General features: G+C 51.9%; 14 non-coding genes across 14 annotated transcripts; all 14 read left to right on the forward strand.

Moving 5' to 3' along the window:
- The first annotated feature begins 929 nt into the window (after positions 1–929).
- Trnaa-ugc (transfer RNA alanine (anticodon UGC)) lies at positions 930–1002 on the forward strand. The gene has a single exon. It is a non-coding gene; the product is annotated as a tRNA-Ala (tRNA).
- Positions 1003–1425: 423 nt separating this feature from the next.
- On the forward strand, positions 1426–1498 carry Trnaa-agc (transfer RNA alanine (anticodon AGC)). The gene has a single exon. It is a non-coding gene; the product is annotated as a tRNA-Ala (tRNA).
- A 1074-nt stretch (positions 1499–2572) lies between these two features.
- On the forward strand, positions 2573–2645 carry Trnaa-ugc (transfer RNA alanine (anticodon UGC)). Its single transcript has one exon. It is a non-coding gene; the product is annotated as a tRNA-Ala (tRNA).
- Positions 2646–3068: 423 nt separating this feature from the next.
- On the forward strand, positions 3069–3141 carry Trnaa-agc (transfer RNA alanine (anticodon AGC)). Its single transcript has one exon. It is a non-coding gene; the product is annotated as a tRNA-Ala (tRNA).
- A 2843-nt stretch (positions 3142–5984) lies between these two features.
- Trnaa-ugc (transfer RNA alanine (anticodon UGC)) lies at positions 5985–6057 on the forward strand. Its single transcript has one exon. It is a non-coding gene; the product is annotated as a tRNA-Ala (tRNA).
- A 423-nt stretch (positions 6058–6480) lies between these two features.
- Positions 6481–6553, forward strand: Trnaa-agc (transfer RNA alanine (anticodon AGC)). Its single transcript has one exon. It is a non-coding gene; the product is annotated as a tRNA-Ala (tRNA).
- A 1074-nt stretch (positions 6554–7627) lies between these two features.
- Positions 7628–7700, forward strand: Trnaa-ugc (transfer RNA alanine (anticodon UGC)). The gene has a single exon. It is a non-coding gene; the product is annotated as a tRNA-Ala (tRNA).
- A 423-nt stretch (positions 7701–8123) lies between these two features.
- Trnaa-agc (transfer RNA alanine (anticodon AGC)) lies at positions 8124–8196 on the forward strand. The gene has a single exon. It is a non-coding gene; the product is annotated as a tRNA-Ala (tRNA).
- Positions 8197–9259: 1063 nt separating this feature from the next.
- Trnaa-ugc (transfer RNA alanine (anticodon UGC)) lies at positions 9260–9332 on the forward strand. Its single transcript has one exon. It is a non-coding gene; the product is annotated as a tRNA-Ala (tRNA).
- Positions 9333–9755: 423 nt separating this feature from the next.
- Trnaa-agc (transfer RNA alanine (anticodon AGC)) lies at positions 9756–9828 on the forward strand. The gene has a single exon. It is a non-coding gene; the product is annotated as a tRNA-Ala (tRNA).
- A 1786-nt stretch (positions 9829–11614) lies between these two features.
- On the forward strand, positions 11615–11687 carry Trnaa-ugc (transfer RNA alanine (anticodon UGC)). Its single transcript has one exon. It is a non-coding gene; the product is annotated as a tRNA-Ala (tRNA).
- A 423-nt stretch (positions 11688–12110) lies between these two features.
- On the forward strand, positions 12111–12183 carry Trnaa-agc (transfer RNA alanine (anticodon AGC)). The gene has a single exon. It is a non-coding gene; the product is annotated as a tRNA-Ala (tRNA).
- Positions 12184–14325: 2142 nt separating this feature from the next.
- Positions 14326–14398, forward strand: Trnaa-ugc (transfer RNA alanine (anticodon UGC)). Its single transcript has one exon. It is a non-coding gene; the product is annotated as a tRNA-Ala (tRNA).
- Positions 14399–14821: 423 nt separating this feature from the next.
- Trnaa-agc (transfer RNA alanine (anticodon AGC)) lies at positions 14822–14894 on the forward strand. Its single transcript has one exon. It is a non-coding gene; the product is annotated as a tRNA-Ala (tRNA).
- The last annotated feature ends 866 nt before the right edge of the window (positions 14895–15760 follow it).

The raw sequence follows: 15760 nt of genomic DNA on the forward strand, positions 1-15760 counted from the left end.
GTCAAGCTCTAAATAAGGCTGTCACTAGCGTGAGCGTTGCGTGAGCGTCGTGTAAAGTCGGAAAAGTCGTCTGCATTGGTGAGTGCCATGTTTGGGGAGCGTTTCGTAGTTTGCGCAGTGCAATGGAGACGCGGAAACGTGTTGTGGCCCAGTCTTTTGCAGTTGGACGACAAGAGTGGTACACAGTAGTAAAGTGCGAGGCAGTGAGTTGGCATGAACAGTCGAGTGCACAATGGGGCTTCAGATGTGCGAACACGGGAAGGTTGCAGCCCCTCGCTGCCTGCAGACACCGAGCAGCCACACTAGGTGGGCGGCCTAAGCCGTAGGCGAAATGTGCTCACTCGCTTGGGCGCGACGTCAAGCTCTAAATAAGGCTGTCACTAGCGTGAGCGTTGCGTGAGCGTCGTGTAAAGTCGGAAAAGTCGTCTGCATTGGTGAGTGCCATGTTTGGGGAGCGTTTCGTAGTTTGCGCAGTGCAATGGAGACGCGGAAACGTGTTGTGGCCCAGTCTTTTGCAGTTGGACGACAAGAGTGGTACACAGTAGTAAAGTGCGAGGCAGTGAGTTGGCATGAACAGTCGAGTGCACAATGGGGCTTCAGATGTGCTTGTTACCTGAGGCGCGGTGTGATTGCCGACAAGGAGTGAAAACGGAGCAATTTGTGACTGTCCTTTCGAGAAATGGCTCTGAGCACTATGGGTCTCAACTGCTGTGGTCATCAGTCGACAGCCCTTTCAATTTAAGACGTTAAATACAGACGGAATTTGTAGTCGTAACACCAGAACATCGAAACTACTTGGAACTCATGTGTATATGAACGTGACCACGCCTTTGTACACTGGTCCCTTCACCCCTACAAACCAACCAACCATCAGGTCCGTGCACTTCAGAGTAGCAAAGAAAGGAAAACAGCGCAGCTCTGTTGCGCTTGGGGGCGTAGCTCAGTTGGTAGAGCGTTCGCTTTGCATGTGAAAGGTCCCGGGTTCAAGCCCCGGCGCCTCCATGTTTTGTGGACAGTGCATGGTAAGTGTTGGTCGCGGCGAGCCTAAAGACACGCAAGATGTTGCAAAGCCAGCGTCACAGACTCATATGATGTATACTGACGTAAGGAGCGCTAGACGTAAATGTGAGGACCGGCTGTTGTCGAGGTGTCATCGACTGCAAATCTGTCTTAGGTATAACGGCCTAACCTCAATGAAGTCTAGAGAGTGGACAACACGTCCGTCTTACTCAGAGTGGTGGCCGAACGCTATTTTCGACGTTGTGCGTGCCACTTTAATTTTGGCCAACTACGATTCGATACAGAATGCAGAAAACCTGAAAGACACCCTCGCGGCCACATTGAGAGTAGTGTTTGTCTGCGGAATAATGAGAGTGCATGGGTCTGTGGTATTGATATGGTTGTATGTAGCACTATTTGTCATCAGGGGGCGTAGCTCAGATGGTAGAGCGCTCGCTTAGCATGCGAGAGGTACTGGGATCGATACCCAGCGCCTCCAGAATTTTTAACACACCAACATGTCCACACTGCCATGCAAGTGGAATAATTCACAGCCAGCGAATGTGTCAAGGCAGATACGAGCGAACGATTAGCAGCCACAATTGGCAAGCGTACTGTTACGCGCAAGAAGCACCCTCCTCCCACCGCTACACTGAATTTAGAAACAGTACAAGTCCTCCCTTAAGATTCTCAAACCTATGTCGGAAAGATCTGCCTTGCGCCGAGTTCACAAAAATCCCACTGCACATTCCCATTCTTTACGTGCAGTCGGCTGCTACTGGTGTTGCTAGTTGTGACTGCTGATGACAGATGCCGTAGCAATCAATTCATGGAGTGAGTTGTATGTTTTGCGATACTCTGTCTCTGACAAGCAAGCAGAGGTGACATAGGCGCGAACACGGGAAGGTTGCAGCCCCTCGCTGCCTGCAGACACCGAGCAGCCACACTAGGTGGGCGGCCTAAGCCGTAGGCGAAATGTGCTCACTCGCTTGGGCGCGACGTCAAGCTCTAAATAAGGCTGTCACTAGCGTGAGCGTTGCGTGAGCGTCGTGTAAAGTCGGAAAAGTCGTCTGCATTGGTGAGTGCCATGTTTGGGGAGCGTTTCGTAGTTTGCGCAGTGCAATGGAGACGCGGAAACGTGTTGTGGCCCAGTCTTTTGCAGTTGGACGACAAGAGTGGTACACAGTAGTAAAGTGCGAGGCAGTGAGTTGGCATGAACAGTCGAGTGCACAATGGGGCTTCAGATGTGCTTGTTACCTGAGGCGCGGTGTAATTGCCGACAAGGAGTGAAAACGGAGCAATTTGTGACTGTCCTTTCGAGAAATGGCTCTGAGCACTATGGGTCTCAACTGCTGTGGTCATCAGTCGACAGTCCTTTCAATTTAAGACGTTAAATACAGACGGAATTTGTAGTCGTAACACCAGAACATCGAAACTACTTGGAACTCATGTGTATATGAACGTGACCGCGCCTTTGTACACTGGTCCCTTCACCCCTACAAACCAACCAACCATCAGGTCCGTGCACTTCAGAGTAGCAAGGAAAGGAAAACAGCGCAGCTCTGTTGCGCTTGGGGGCGTAGCTCAGTTGGTAGAGCGTTCGCTTTGCATGTGAAAGGTCCCGGGTTCAAGCCCCGGCGCCTCCATGTTTTGTGGACAGTGCATGGTAAGTGTTGGTCGCGGCGAGCCTAAAGACACGCAAGATGTTGCAAAGCCAGCGTCACAGACTCATATGATGTATACTGACGTAAGGAGCGCTAGACGTAAATGTGAGGACCGGCTGTTGTCGAGGTGTCATCGACTGCAAATCTGTCTTAGGTATAACGGCCTAACCTCAATGAAGTCTAGAGAGTGGACAACACGTCCGTCTTACTCAGAGTGGTGGCCGAACGCTATTTTCGACGTTGTGCGTGCCACTTTAATTTTGGCCAACTACGATTCGATACAGAATGCAGAAAACCTGAAAGACACCCTCGCGGCCACATTGAGAGTAGTGTTTGTCTGCGGAATAATGAGAGTGCATGGGTCTGTGGTATTGATATGGTTGTATGTAGCACTATTTGTCATCAGGGGGCGTAGCTCAGATGGTAGAGCGCTCGCTTAGCATGCGAGAGGTACTGGGATCGATACCCAGCGCCTCCAGAATTTTTAACACACCAACATGTCCACACTGCCATGCAAGTGGAATAATTCACAGCCAGCGAATGTGTCAAGGCAGATACGAGCGAACGATTAGCAGCCACAATTGGCAAGCGTACTGTTACGCGCAAGAAGCACCCTCCTCCCACCGCTACACTGAATTTAGAAACAGTACAAGTCCTCCCTTAAGATTCTCAAACCTATGTCGGAAAGATCTGCCTTGCGCCGAGTTCACAAAAATCCCACTGCACATTCCCATTCTTTACGTGCAGTCGGCTGCTACTGGTGTTGCTAGTTGTGACTGCTGATGACAGATGCCGTAGCAATCAATTCATGGAGTGAGTTGTATGTTTTGCGATACTCTGTCTCTGACAAGCAAGCAGAGATGACATAGGCGCGAACACGGGAAGGTTGCAGCCCCTCGCTGCCTGCAGACACCGAGCAGCCACACTAGGTGGGCGGCCTAAGCCGTAGGCGAAATGTGCTCACTCGCTTGGGCGCGACGTCAAGCTCTAAATAAGGCTGTCACTAGCGTGAGCGTCGTGTAAAGTCGGAAAAGTCGTCTGCATTGGTGAGTGCCATGTTTGGGGAGCGTTTCGTAGTTTGCGCAGTGCAATGGAGACGCGGAAACGTGTTGTGGCCCAGTCTTTTGCAGTTGGACGACAAGAGTGGTACACAGTAGTAAAGTGCGAGGCAGTGAGTTGGCATGAACAGTCGAGTGCACAATGGGGCTTCAGATGTGCGAACACGGGAAGGTTGCAGCCCCTCGCTGCCTGCAGACACCGAGCAGCCACACTAGGTGGGCGGCCTAAGCCGTAGGCGAAATGTGCTCACTCGCTTGGGCGCGACGTCAAGCTCTAAATAAGGCTGTCACTAGCGTGAGCGTTGCGTGAGCGTCGTGTAAAGTCGGAAAAGTCGTCTGCATTGGTGAGTGCCATGTTTGGGGAGCGTTTCGTAGTTTGCGCAGTGCAATGGAGACGCGGAAACGTGTTGTGGCCCAGTCTTTTGCAGTTGGACGACAAGAGTGGTACACAGTAGTAAAGTGCGAGGCAGTGAGTTGGCATGAACTGTCGAGTGCACAATGGGGCTTCAGATGTGCGAACACGGGAAGGTTGCAGCCCCTCGCTGCCTGCAGACACCGAGCAGCCACACTAGGTGGGCGGCCTAAGCCGTAGGCGAAATGTGCTCACTCGCTTGGGCGCGACGTCAAGCTCTAAATAAGGCTGTCACTAGCGTGAGCGTTGCGTGAGCGTCGTGTAAAGTCGGAAAAGTCGTCTGCATTGGTGAGTGCCATGTTTGGGGAGCGTTTCGTAGTTTGCGCAGTGCAATGGAGACGCGGAAACGTGTTGTGGCCCAGTCTTTTGCAGTTGGACGACAAGAGTGGTACACAGTAGTAAAGTGCGAGGCAGTGAGTTGGCATGAACTGTCGAGTGCACAATGGGGCTTCAGATGTGCGAACACGGGAAGGTTGCAGCCCCTCGCTGCCTGCAGACACCGAGCAGCCACACTAGGTGGGCGGCCTAAGCCGTAGGCGAAATGTGCTCACTCGCTTGGGCGCGACGTCAAGCTCTAAATAAGGCTGTCACTAGCGTGAGCGTTGCGTGAGCGTCGTGTAAAGTCGGAAAAGTCGTCTGCATTGGTGAGTGCCATGTTTGGGGAGCGTTTCGTAGTTTGCGCAGTGCAATGGAGACGCGGAAACGTGTTGTGGCCCAGTCTTTTGCAGTTGGACGACAAGAGTGGTACACAGTAGTAAAGTGCGAGGCAGTGAGTTGGCATGAACTGTCGAGTGCACAATGGGGCTTCAGATGTGCGAACACGGGAAGGTTGCAGCCCCTCGCTGCCTGCAGACACCGAGCAGCCACACTAGGTGGGCGGCCTAAGCCGTAGGCGAAATGTGCTCACTCGCTTGGGCGCGACGTCAAGCTCTAAATAAGGCTGTCACTAGCGTGAGCGTTGCGTGAGCGTCGTGTAAAGTCGGAAAAGTCGTCTGCATTGGTGAGTGCCATGTTTGGGGAGCGTTTCGTAGTTTGCGCAGTGCAATGGAGACGCGGAAACGTGTTGTGGCCCAGTCTTTTGCAGTTGGACGACAGGAGTGGTACACAGTAGTAAAGTGCGAGGCAGTGAGTTGGCATGAACTGTCGAGTGCACAATGGGGCTTCAGATGTGCGAACACGGGAAGGTTGCAGCCCCTCGCTGCCTGCAGACACCGAGCAGCCACACTAGGTGGGCGGCCTAAGCCGTAGGCGAAATGTGCTCACTCGCTTGGGCGCGACGTCAAGCTCTAAATAAGGCTGTCACTAGCGTGAGCGTTGCGTGAGCGTCGTGTAAAGTCGGAAAAGTCGTCTGCATTGGTGAGTGCCATGTTTGGGGAGCGTTTCGTAGTTTGCGCAGTGCAATGGAGACGCGGAAACGTGTTGTGGCCCAGTCTTTTGCAGTTGGACGACAAGAGTGGTACACAGTAGTAAAGTGCGAGGCAGTGAGTTGGCATGAACAGTCGAGTGCACAATGGGGCTTCAGATGTGCTTGTTACCTGAGGCGCGGTGTGATTGCCGACAAGGAGTGAAAACGGAGCAATTTGTGACTGTCCTTTCGAGAAATGGCTCTGAGCACTATGGGTCTCAACTGCTGTGGTCATCAGTCGACAGTCCTTTCAATTTAAGACGTTAAATACAGACGGAATTTGTAGTCGTAACACCAGAACATCGAAACTACTTGGAACTCATGTGTATATGAACGTGACCGCGCCTTTGTACACTGGTCCCTTCACCCCTACAAACCAACCAACCATCAGGTCCGTGCACTTCAGAGTAGCAAAGAAAGGAAAACAGCGCAGCTCTGTTGCGCTTGGGGGCGTAGCTCAGTTGGTAGAGCGTTCGCTTTGCATGTGAAAGGTCCCGGGTTCAAGCCCCGGCGCCTCCATGTTTTGTGGACAGTGCATGGTAAGTGTTGGTCGCGGCGAGCCTAAAGACACGCAAGATGTTGCAAAGCCAGCGTCACAGACTCATATGATGTATACTGACGTAAGGAGAGCAAGACGTAAATGTGAGGACCGGCTGTTGTCGAGGTGTCATCGACTGCAAATCTGTCTTAGGTATAACGGCCTAACCTCAATGAAGTCTAGAGAGTGGACAACACGTCCGTCTTACTCAGAGTGGTGGCCGAACGCTATTTTCGACGTTGTGCGTGCCACTTTAATTTTGGCCAACTACGATTCGATACAGAATGCAGAAAACCTGAAAGACACCCTCGCGGCCACATTGAGAGTAGTGTTTGTCTGCGGAATAATGAGAGTGCAAGGGTCTGTGGTATTGATATGGTTGTATGTAGCACTATTTGTCATCAGGGGGCGTAGCTCAGATGGTAGAGCGCTCGCTTAGCATGCGAGAGGTACTGGGATCGATACCCAGCGCCTCCAGAATTTTTAACACACCAACATGTCCACACTGCCATGCAAGTGGAATAATTCACAGCCAGCGAATGTGTCAAGGCAGATACGAGCGAACGATTAGCAGCCACAATTGGCAAGCGTACTGTTACGCGCAAGAAGCACCCTCCTCCCACCGCTACACTGAATTTAGAAACAGTACAAGTCCTCCCTTAAGATTCTCAAACCTATGTCGGAAAGATCTGCCTTGCGCCGAGTTCACAAAAATCCCACTGCACATTCCCATTCTTTACGTGCAGTCGGCTGCTACTGGTGTTGCTAGTTGTGACTGCTGATGACAGATGCCGTAGCAATCAATTCATGGAGTGAGTTGTATGTTTTGCGATACTCTGTCTCTGACAAGCAAGCAGAGGTGACATAGGCGCGAACACGGGAAGGTTGCAGCCCCTCGCTGCCTGCAGACACCGAGCAGCCACACTAGGTGGGCGGCCTAAGCCGTAGGCGAAATGTGCTCACTCGCTTGGGCGCGACGTCAAGCTCTAAATAAGGCTGTCACTAGCGTGAGCGTTGCGTGAGCGTCGTGTAAAGTCGGAAAAGTCGTCTGCATTGGTGAGTGCCATGTTTGGGGAGCGTTTCGTAGTTTGCGCAGTGCAATGGAGACGCGGAAACGTGTTGTGGCCCAGTCTTTTGCAGTTGGACGACAAGAGTGGTACACAGTAGTAAAGTGCGAGGCAGTGAGTTGGCATGAACAGTCGAGTGCACAATGGGGCTTCAGATGTGCTTGTTACCTGAGGCGCGGTGTGATTGCCGACAAGGAGTGAAAACGGAGCAATTTGTGACTGTCCTTTCGAGAAATGGCTCTGAGCACTATGGGTCTCAACTGCTGTGGTCATCAGTCGACAGTCCTTTCAATTTAAGACGTTAAATACAGACGGAATTTGTAGTCGTAACACCAGAACATCGAAACTACTTGGAACTCATGTGTATATGAACGTGACCGCGCCTTTGTACACTGGTCCCTTCACCCCTACAAACCAACCAACCATCAGGTCCGTGCACTTCAGAGTAGCAAAGAAAGGAAAACAGCGCAGCTCTGTTGCGCTTGGGGGCGTAGCTCAGTTGGTAGAGCGTTCGCTTTGCATGTGAAAGGTCCCGGGTTCAAGCCCCGGCGCCTCCATGTTTTGTGGACAGTGCATGGTAAGTGTTGGTCGCGGCGAGCCTAAAGACACGCAAGATGTTGCAAAGCCAGCGTCACAGACTCATATGATGTATACTGACGTAAGGAGAGCAAGACGTAAATGTGAGGACCGGCTGTTGTCGAGGTGTCATCGACTGCAAATCTGTCTTAGGTATAACGGCCTAACCTCAATGAAGTCTAGAGAGTGGACAACACGTCCGTCTTACTCAGAGTGGTGGCCGAACGCTATTTTCGACGTTGTGCGTGCCACTTTAATTTTGGCCAACTACGATTCGATACAGAATGCAGAAAACCTGAAAGACACCCTCGCGGCCACATTGAGAGTAGTGTTTGTCTGCGGAATAATGAGAGTGCAAGGGTCTGTGGTATTGATATGGTTGTATGTAGCACTATTTGTCATCAGGGGGCGTAGCTCAGATGGTAGAGCGCTCGCTTAGCATGCGAGAGGTACTGGGATCGATACCCAGCGCCTCCAGAATTTTTAACACACCAACATGTCCACACTGCCATGCAAGTGGAATAATTCACAGCCAGCGAATGTGTCAAGGCAGATACGAGCGAACGATTAGCAGCCACAATTGGCAAGCGTACTGTTACGCGCAAGAAGCACCCTCCTCCCACCGCTACACTGAATTTAGAAACAGTACAAGTCCTCCCTTAAGATTCTCAAACCTATGTCGGAAAGATCTGCCTTGCGCCGAGTTCACAAAAATCCCACTGCACATTCCCATTCTTTACGTGCAGTCGGCTGCTACTGGTGTTGCTAGTTGTGACTGCTGATGACAGATGCCGTAGCAATCAATTCATGGAGTGAGTTGTATGTTTTGCGATACTCTGTCTCTGACAAGCAAGCAGAGGTGACATAGGCGCGAACACGGGAAGGTTGCAGCCCCTCGCTGCCTGCAGACACCGAGCAGCCACACTAGGTGGGCGGCCTAAGCCGTAGGCGAAATGTGCTCACTCGCTTGGGCGCGACGTCAAGCTCTAAATAAGGCTGTCACTAGCGTGAGCGTCGTGTAAAGTCGGAAAAGTCGTCTGCATTGGTGAGTGCCATGTTTGGGGAGCGTTTCGTAGTTTGCGCAGTGCAATGGAGACGCGGAAACGTGTTGTGGCCCAGTCTTTTGCAGTTGGACGACAAGAGTGGTACACAGTAGTAAAGTGCGAGGCAGTGAGTTGGCATGAACAGTCGAGTGCACAATGGGGCTTCAGATGTGCTTGTTACCTGAGGCGCGGTGTGATTGCCGACAAGGAGTGAAAACGGAGCAATTTGTGACTGTCCTTTCGAGAAATGGCTCTGAGCACTATGGGTCTCAACTGCTGTGGTCATCAGTCGACAGTCCTTTCAATTTAAGACGTTAAATACAGACGGAATTTGTAGTCGTAACACCAGAACATCGAAACTACTTGGAACTCATGTGTATATGAACGTGACCGCGCCTTTGTACACTGGTCCCTTCACCCCTACAAACCAACCAACCATCAGGTCCGTGCACTTCAGAGTAGCAAAGAAAGGAAAACAGCGCAGCTCTGTTGCGCTTGGGGGCGTAGCTCAGTTGGTAGAGCGTTCGCTTTGCATGTGAAAGGTCCCGGGTTCAAGCCCCGGCGCCTCCATGTTTTGTGGACAGTGCATGGTAAGTGTTGGTCGCGGCGAGCCTAAAGACACGCAAGATGTTGCAAAGCCAGCGTCACAGACTCATATGATGTATACTGACGTAAGGAGAGCAAGACGTAAATGTGAGGACCGGCTGTTGTCGAGGTGTCATCGACTGCAAATCTGTCTTAGGTATAACGGCCTAACCTCAATGAAGTCTAGAGAGTGGACAACACGTCCGTCTTACTCAGAGTGGTGGCCGAACGCTATTTTCGACGTTGTGCGTGCCACTTTAATTTTGGCCAACTACGATTCGATACAGAATGCAGAAAACCTGAAAGACACCCTCGCGGCCACATTGAGAGTAGTGTTTGTCTGCGGAATAATGAGAGTGCAAGGGTCTGTGGTATTGATATGGTTGTATGTAGCACTATTTGTCATCAGGGGGCGTAGCTCAGATGGTAGAGCGCTCGCTTAGCATGCGAGAGGTACTGGGATCGATACCCAGCGCCTCCAGAATTTTTAACACACCAACATGTCCACACTGCCATGCAAGTGGAATAATTCACAGCCAGCGAATGTGTCAAGGCAGATACGAGCGAACGATTAGCAGCCACAATTGGCAAGCGTACTGTTACGCGCAAGAAGCACCCTCCTCCCACCGCTACACTGAATTTAGAAACAGTACAAGTCCTCCCTTAAGATTCTCAAACCTATGTCGGAAAGATCTGCCTTGCGCCGAGTTCACAAAAATCCCACTGCACATTCCCATTCTTTACGTGCAGTCGGCTGCTACTGGTGTTGCTAGTTGTGACTGCTGATGACAGATGCCGTAGCAATCAATTCATGGAGTGAGTTGTATGTTTTGCGATACTCTGTCTCTGACAAGCAAGCAGAGGTGACATAGGCGCGAACACGGGAAGGTTGCAGCCCCTCGCTGCCTGCAGACACCGAGCAGCCACACTAGGTGGGCGGCCTAAGCCGTAGGCGAAATGTGCTCACTCGCTTGGGCGCGACGTCAAGCTCTAAATAAGGCTGTCACTAGCGTGAGCGTTGCGTGAGCGTCGTGTAAAGTCGGAAAAGTCGTCTGCATTGGTGAGTGCCATGTTTGGGGAGCGTTTCGTAGTTTGCGCAGTGCAATGGAGACGCGGAAACGTGTTGTGGCCCAGTCTTTTGCAGTTGGACGACAAGAGTGGTACACAGTAGTAAAGTGCGAGGCAGTGAGTTGGCATGAACTGTCGAGTGCACAATGGGGCTTCAGATGTGCGAACACGGGAAGGTTGCAGCCCCTCGCTGCCTGCAGACACCGAGCAGCCACACTAGGTGGGCGGCCTAAGCCGTAGGCGAAATGTGCTCACTCGCTTGGGCGCGACGTCAAGCTCTAAATAAGGCTGTCACTAGCGTGAGCGTTGCGTGAGCGTCGTGTAAAGTCGGAAAAGTCGTCTGCATTGGTGAGTGCCATGTTTGGGGAGCGTTTCGTAGTTTGCGCAGTGCAATGGAGACGCGGAAACGTGTTGTGGCCCAGTCTTTTGCAGTTGGACGACAGGAGTGGTACACAGTAGTAAAGTGCGAGGCAGTGAGTTGGCATGAACTGTCGAGTGCACAATGGGGCTTCAGATGTGCGAACACGGGAAGGTTGCAGCCCCTCGCTGCCTGCAGACACCGAGCAGCCACACTAGGTGGGCGGCCTAAGCCGTAGGCGAAATGTGCTCACTCGCTTGGGCGCGACGTCAAGCTCTAAATAAGGCTGTCACTAGCGTGAGCGTTGCGTGAGCGTCGTGTAAAGTCGGAAAAGTCGTCTGCATTGGTGAGTGCCATGTTTGGGGAGCGTTTCGTAGTTTGCGCAGTGCAATGGAGACGCGGAAACGTGTTGTGGCCCAGTCTTTTGCAGTTGGACGACAAGAGTGGTACACAGTAGTAAAGTGCGAGGCAGTGAGTTGGCATGAACAGTCGAGTGCACAATGGGGCTTCAGATGTGCTTGTTACCTGAGGCGCGGTGTGATTGCCGACAAGGAGTGAAAACGGAGCAATTTGTGACTGTCCTTTCGAGAAATGGCTCTGAGCACTATGGGTCTCAACTGCTGTGGTCATCAGTCGACAGTCCTTTCAATTTAAGACGTTAAATACAGACGGAATTTGTAGTCGTAACACCAGAACATCGAAACTACTTGGAACTCATGTGTATATGAACGTGACCGCGCCTTTGTACACTGGTCCCTTCACCCCTACAAACCAACCAACCATCAGGTCCGTGCACTTCAGAGTAGCAAAGAAAGGAAAACAGCGCAGCTCTGTTGCGCTTGGGGGCGTAGCTCAGTTGGTAGAGCGTTCGCTTTGCATGTGAAAGGTCCCGGGTTCAAGCCCCGGCGCCTCCATGTTTTGTGGACAGTGCATGGTAAGTGTTGGTCGCGGCGAGCCTAAAGACACGCAAGATGTTGCAAAGCCAGCGTCACAGACTCATATGATGTATACTGACGTAAGGAGAGCAAGACGTAAATGTGAGGACCGGCTGTTGTCGAGGTGTCATCGACTGCAAATCTGTCTTAGGTATAACGGCCTAACCTCAATGAAGTCTAGAGAGTGGACAACACGTCCGTCTTACTCAGAGTGGTGGCCGAACGCTATTTTCGACGTTGTGCGTGCCACTTTAATTTTGGCCAACTACGATTCGATACAGAATGCAGAAAACCTGAAAGACACCCTCGCGGCCACATTGAGAGTAGTGTTTGTCTGCGGAATAATGAGAGTGCAAGGGTCTGTGGTATTGATATGGTTGTATGTAGCACTATTTGTCATCAGGGGGCGTAGCTCAGATGGTAGAGCGCTCGCTTAGCATGCGAGAGGTACTGGGATCGATACCCAGCGCCTCCAGAATTTTTAACACACCAACATGTCCACACTGCCATGCAAGTGGAATAATTCACAGCCAGCGAATGTGTCAAGGCAGATACGAGCGAACGATTAGCAGCCACAATTGGCAAGCGTACTGTTACGCGCAAGAAGCACCCTCCTCCCACCGCTACACTGAATTTAGAAACAGTACAAGTCCTCCCTTAAGATTCTCAAACCTATGTCGGAAAGATCTGCCTTGCGCCGAGTTCACAAAAATCCCACTGCACATTCCCATTCTTTACGTGCAGTCGGCTGCTACTGGTGTTGCTAGTTGTGACTGCTGATGACAGATGCCGTAGCAATCAATTCATGGAGTGAGTTGTATGTTTTGCGATACTCTGTCTCTGACAAGCAAGCAGAGGTGACATAGGCGCGAACACGGGAAGGTTGCAGCCCCTCGCTGCCTGCAGACACCGAGCAGCCACACTAGGTGGGCGGCCTAAGCCGTAGGCGAAATGTGCTCACTCGCTTGGGCGCGACGTCAAGCTCTAAATAAGGCTGTCACTAGCGTGAGCGTTGCGTGAGCGTCGTGTAAAGTCGGAAAAGTCGTCTGCATTGGTGAGTGCCATGTTTGGGGAGCGTTTCGTAGTTTGCGCAGTGCAATGGAGACGCGGAAACGTGTTGTGGCCCAGTCTTTTGCAGTTGGACGACAAGAGTGGTACACAGTAGTAAAGTGCGAGGCAGTGAGTTGGCATGAACTGTCGAGTGCACAATGGGGCTTCAGATGTGCGAACACGGGAAGGTTGCAGCCCCTCGCTGCCTGCAGACACCGAGCAGCCACACTAGGTGGGCGGCCTAAGCCGTAGGCGAAATGTGCTCACTCGCTTGGGCGCGACGTCAAGCTCTAAATAAGGCTGTCACTAGCGTGAGCGTTGCGTGAGCGTCGTGTAAAGTCGGAAAAGTCGTCTGCATTGGTGAGTGCCATGTTTGGGGAGCGTTTCGTAGTTTGCGCAGTGCAATGGAGACGCGGAAACGTGTTGTGGCCCAGTCTTTTGCAGTTGGACGACAAGAGTGGTACACAGTAGTAAAGTGCGAGGCAGTGAGTTGGCATGAACAGTCGAGTGCACAATGGGGCTTCAGATGTGCGAACACGGGAAGGTTGCAGCCCCTCGCTGCCTGCAGACACCGAGCAGCCACACTAGGTGGGCGGCCTAAGCCGTAGGCGAAATGTGCTCACTCGCTTGGGCGCGACGTCAAGCTCTAAATAAGGCTGTCACTAGCGTGAGCGTTGCGTGAGCGTCGTGTAAAGTCGGAAAAGTCGTCTGCATTGGTGAGTGCCATGTTTGGGGAGCGTTTCGTAGTTTGCGCAGTGCAATGGAGACGCGGAAACGTGTTGTGGCCCAGTCTTTTGCAGTTGGACGACAAGAGTGGTACACAGTAGTAAAGTGCGAGGCAGTGAGTTGGCATGAACTGTCGAGTGCACAATGGGGCTTCAGATGTGCGAACACGGGAAGGTTGCAGCCCCTCGCTGCCTGCAGACACCGAGCAGCCACACTAGGTGGGCGGCCTAAGCCGTAGGCGAAATGTGCTCACTCGCTTGGGCGCGACGTCAAGCTCTAAATAAGGCTGTCACTAGCGTGAGCGTTGCGTGAGCGTCGTGTAAAGTCGGAAATGTCGTCTGCATTGGTGAGTGCCATGTTTGGGGAGCGTTTCGTAGTTTGCGCAGTGCAATGGAGACGCGGAAACGTGTTGTGGCCCAGTCTTTTGCAGTTGGACGACAAGAGTGGTACACAGTAGTAAAGTGCGAGGCAGTGAGTTGGCATGAACAGTCGAGTGCACAATGGGGCTTCAGATGTGCTTGTTACCTGAGGCGCGGTGTGATTGCCGACAAGGAGTGAAAACGGAGCAATTTGTGACTGTCCTTTCGAGAAATGGCTCTGAGCACTATGGGTCTCAACTGCTGTGGTCATCAGTCGACAGCCCTTTCAATTTAAGACGTTAAATACAGACGGAATTTGTAGTCGTAACACCAGAACATCGAAACTACTTGGAACTCATGTGTATATGAACGTGACCACGCCTTTGTACACTGGTCCCTTCACCCCTACAAACCAACCAACCATCAGGTCCGTGCACTTCAGAGTAGCAAAGAAAGGAAAACAGCGCAGCTCTGTTGCGCTTGGGGGCGTAGCTCAGTTGGTAGAGCGTTCGCTTTGCATGTGAAAGGTCCCGGGTTCAAGCCCCGGCGCCTCCATGTTTTGTGGACAGTGCATGGTAAGTGTTGGTCGCGGCGAGCCTAAAGACACGCAAGATGTTGCAAAGCCAGCGTCACAGACTCATATGATGTATACTGACGTAAGGAGCGCTAGACGTAAATGTGAGGACCGGCTGTTGTCGAGGTGTCATCGACTGCAAATCTGTCTTAGGTATAACGGCCTAACCTCAATGAAGTCTAGAGAGTGGACAACACGTCCGTCTTACTCAGAGTGGTGGCCGAACGCTATTTTCGACGTTGTGCGTGCCACTTTAATTTTGGCCAACTACGATTCGATACAGAATGCAGAAAACCTGAAAGACACCCTCGCGGCCACATTGAGAGTAGTGTTTGTCTGCGGAATAATGAGAGTGCAAGGGTCTGTGGTATTGATATGGTTGTATGTAGCACTATTTGTCATCAGGGGGCGTAGCTCAGATGGTAGAGCGCTCGCTTAGCATGCGAGAGGTACTGGGATCGATACCCAGCGCCTCCAGAATTTTTAACACACCAACATGTCCACACTGCCATGCAAGTGGAATAATTCACAGCCAGCGAATGTGTCAAGGCAGATACGAGCGAACGATTAGCAGCCACAATTGGCAAGCGTACTGTTACGCGCAAGAAGCACCCTCCTCCCACCGCTACACTGAATTTAGAAACAGTACAAGTCCTCCCTTAAGATTCTCAAACCTATGTCGGAAAGATCTGCCTTGCGCCGAGTTCACAAAAATCCCACTGCACATTCCCATTCTTTACGTGCAGTCGGCTGCTACTGGTGTTGCTAGTTGTGCTGCTGATGACAGATGCCGTAGCAATCAATTCATGGAGTGAGTTGTATGTTTTGCGATACTCTGTCTCTGACAAGCAAGCAGAGGTGACATAGGCGCGAACACGGGAAGGTTGCAGCCCCTCGCTGCCTGCAGACACCGAGCAGCCACACTAGGTGGGCGGCCTAAGCCGTAGGCGAAATGTGCTCACTCGCTTGGGCGCGACGTCAAGCTCTAAATAAGGCTGTCACTAGCGTGAGCGTTGCGTGAGCGTCGTGTAAAGTCGGAAAAGTCGTCTGCATTGGTGAGTGCCATGTTTGGGGAGCGTTTCGTAGTTTGCGCAGTGCAATGGAGACGCGGAAACGTGTTGTGGCCCAGTCTTTTGCAGTTGGACGACAAGAGTGGTACACAGTAGTAAAGTGCGAGGCAGTGAGTTGGCATGAACAGTCGAGTGCACAATGGGGCTTCAGATGTGCTTGTTACCTGAGGCGCGGTGTGATTGCCGACAAGGAGTGAAAACGGAGCAATTTGTGACTGTCCTTTCGAGAAATGGCTCTGAGCACTATGGGTCTCAACTGCTGTGGTCATCAGT

This window comes from Schistocerca cancellata, unplaced genomic scaffold, assembly GCF_023864275.1.
Source record: "Schistocerca cancellata isolate TAMUIC-IGC-003103 unplaced genomic scaffold, iqSchCanc2.1 HiC_scaffold_872, whole genome shotgun sequence".
NCBI lineage: Eukaryota > Metazoa > Arthropoda > Insecta > Orthoptera > Acrididae > Schistocerca > Schistocerca cancellata.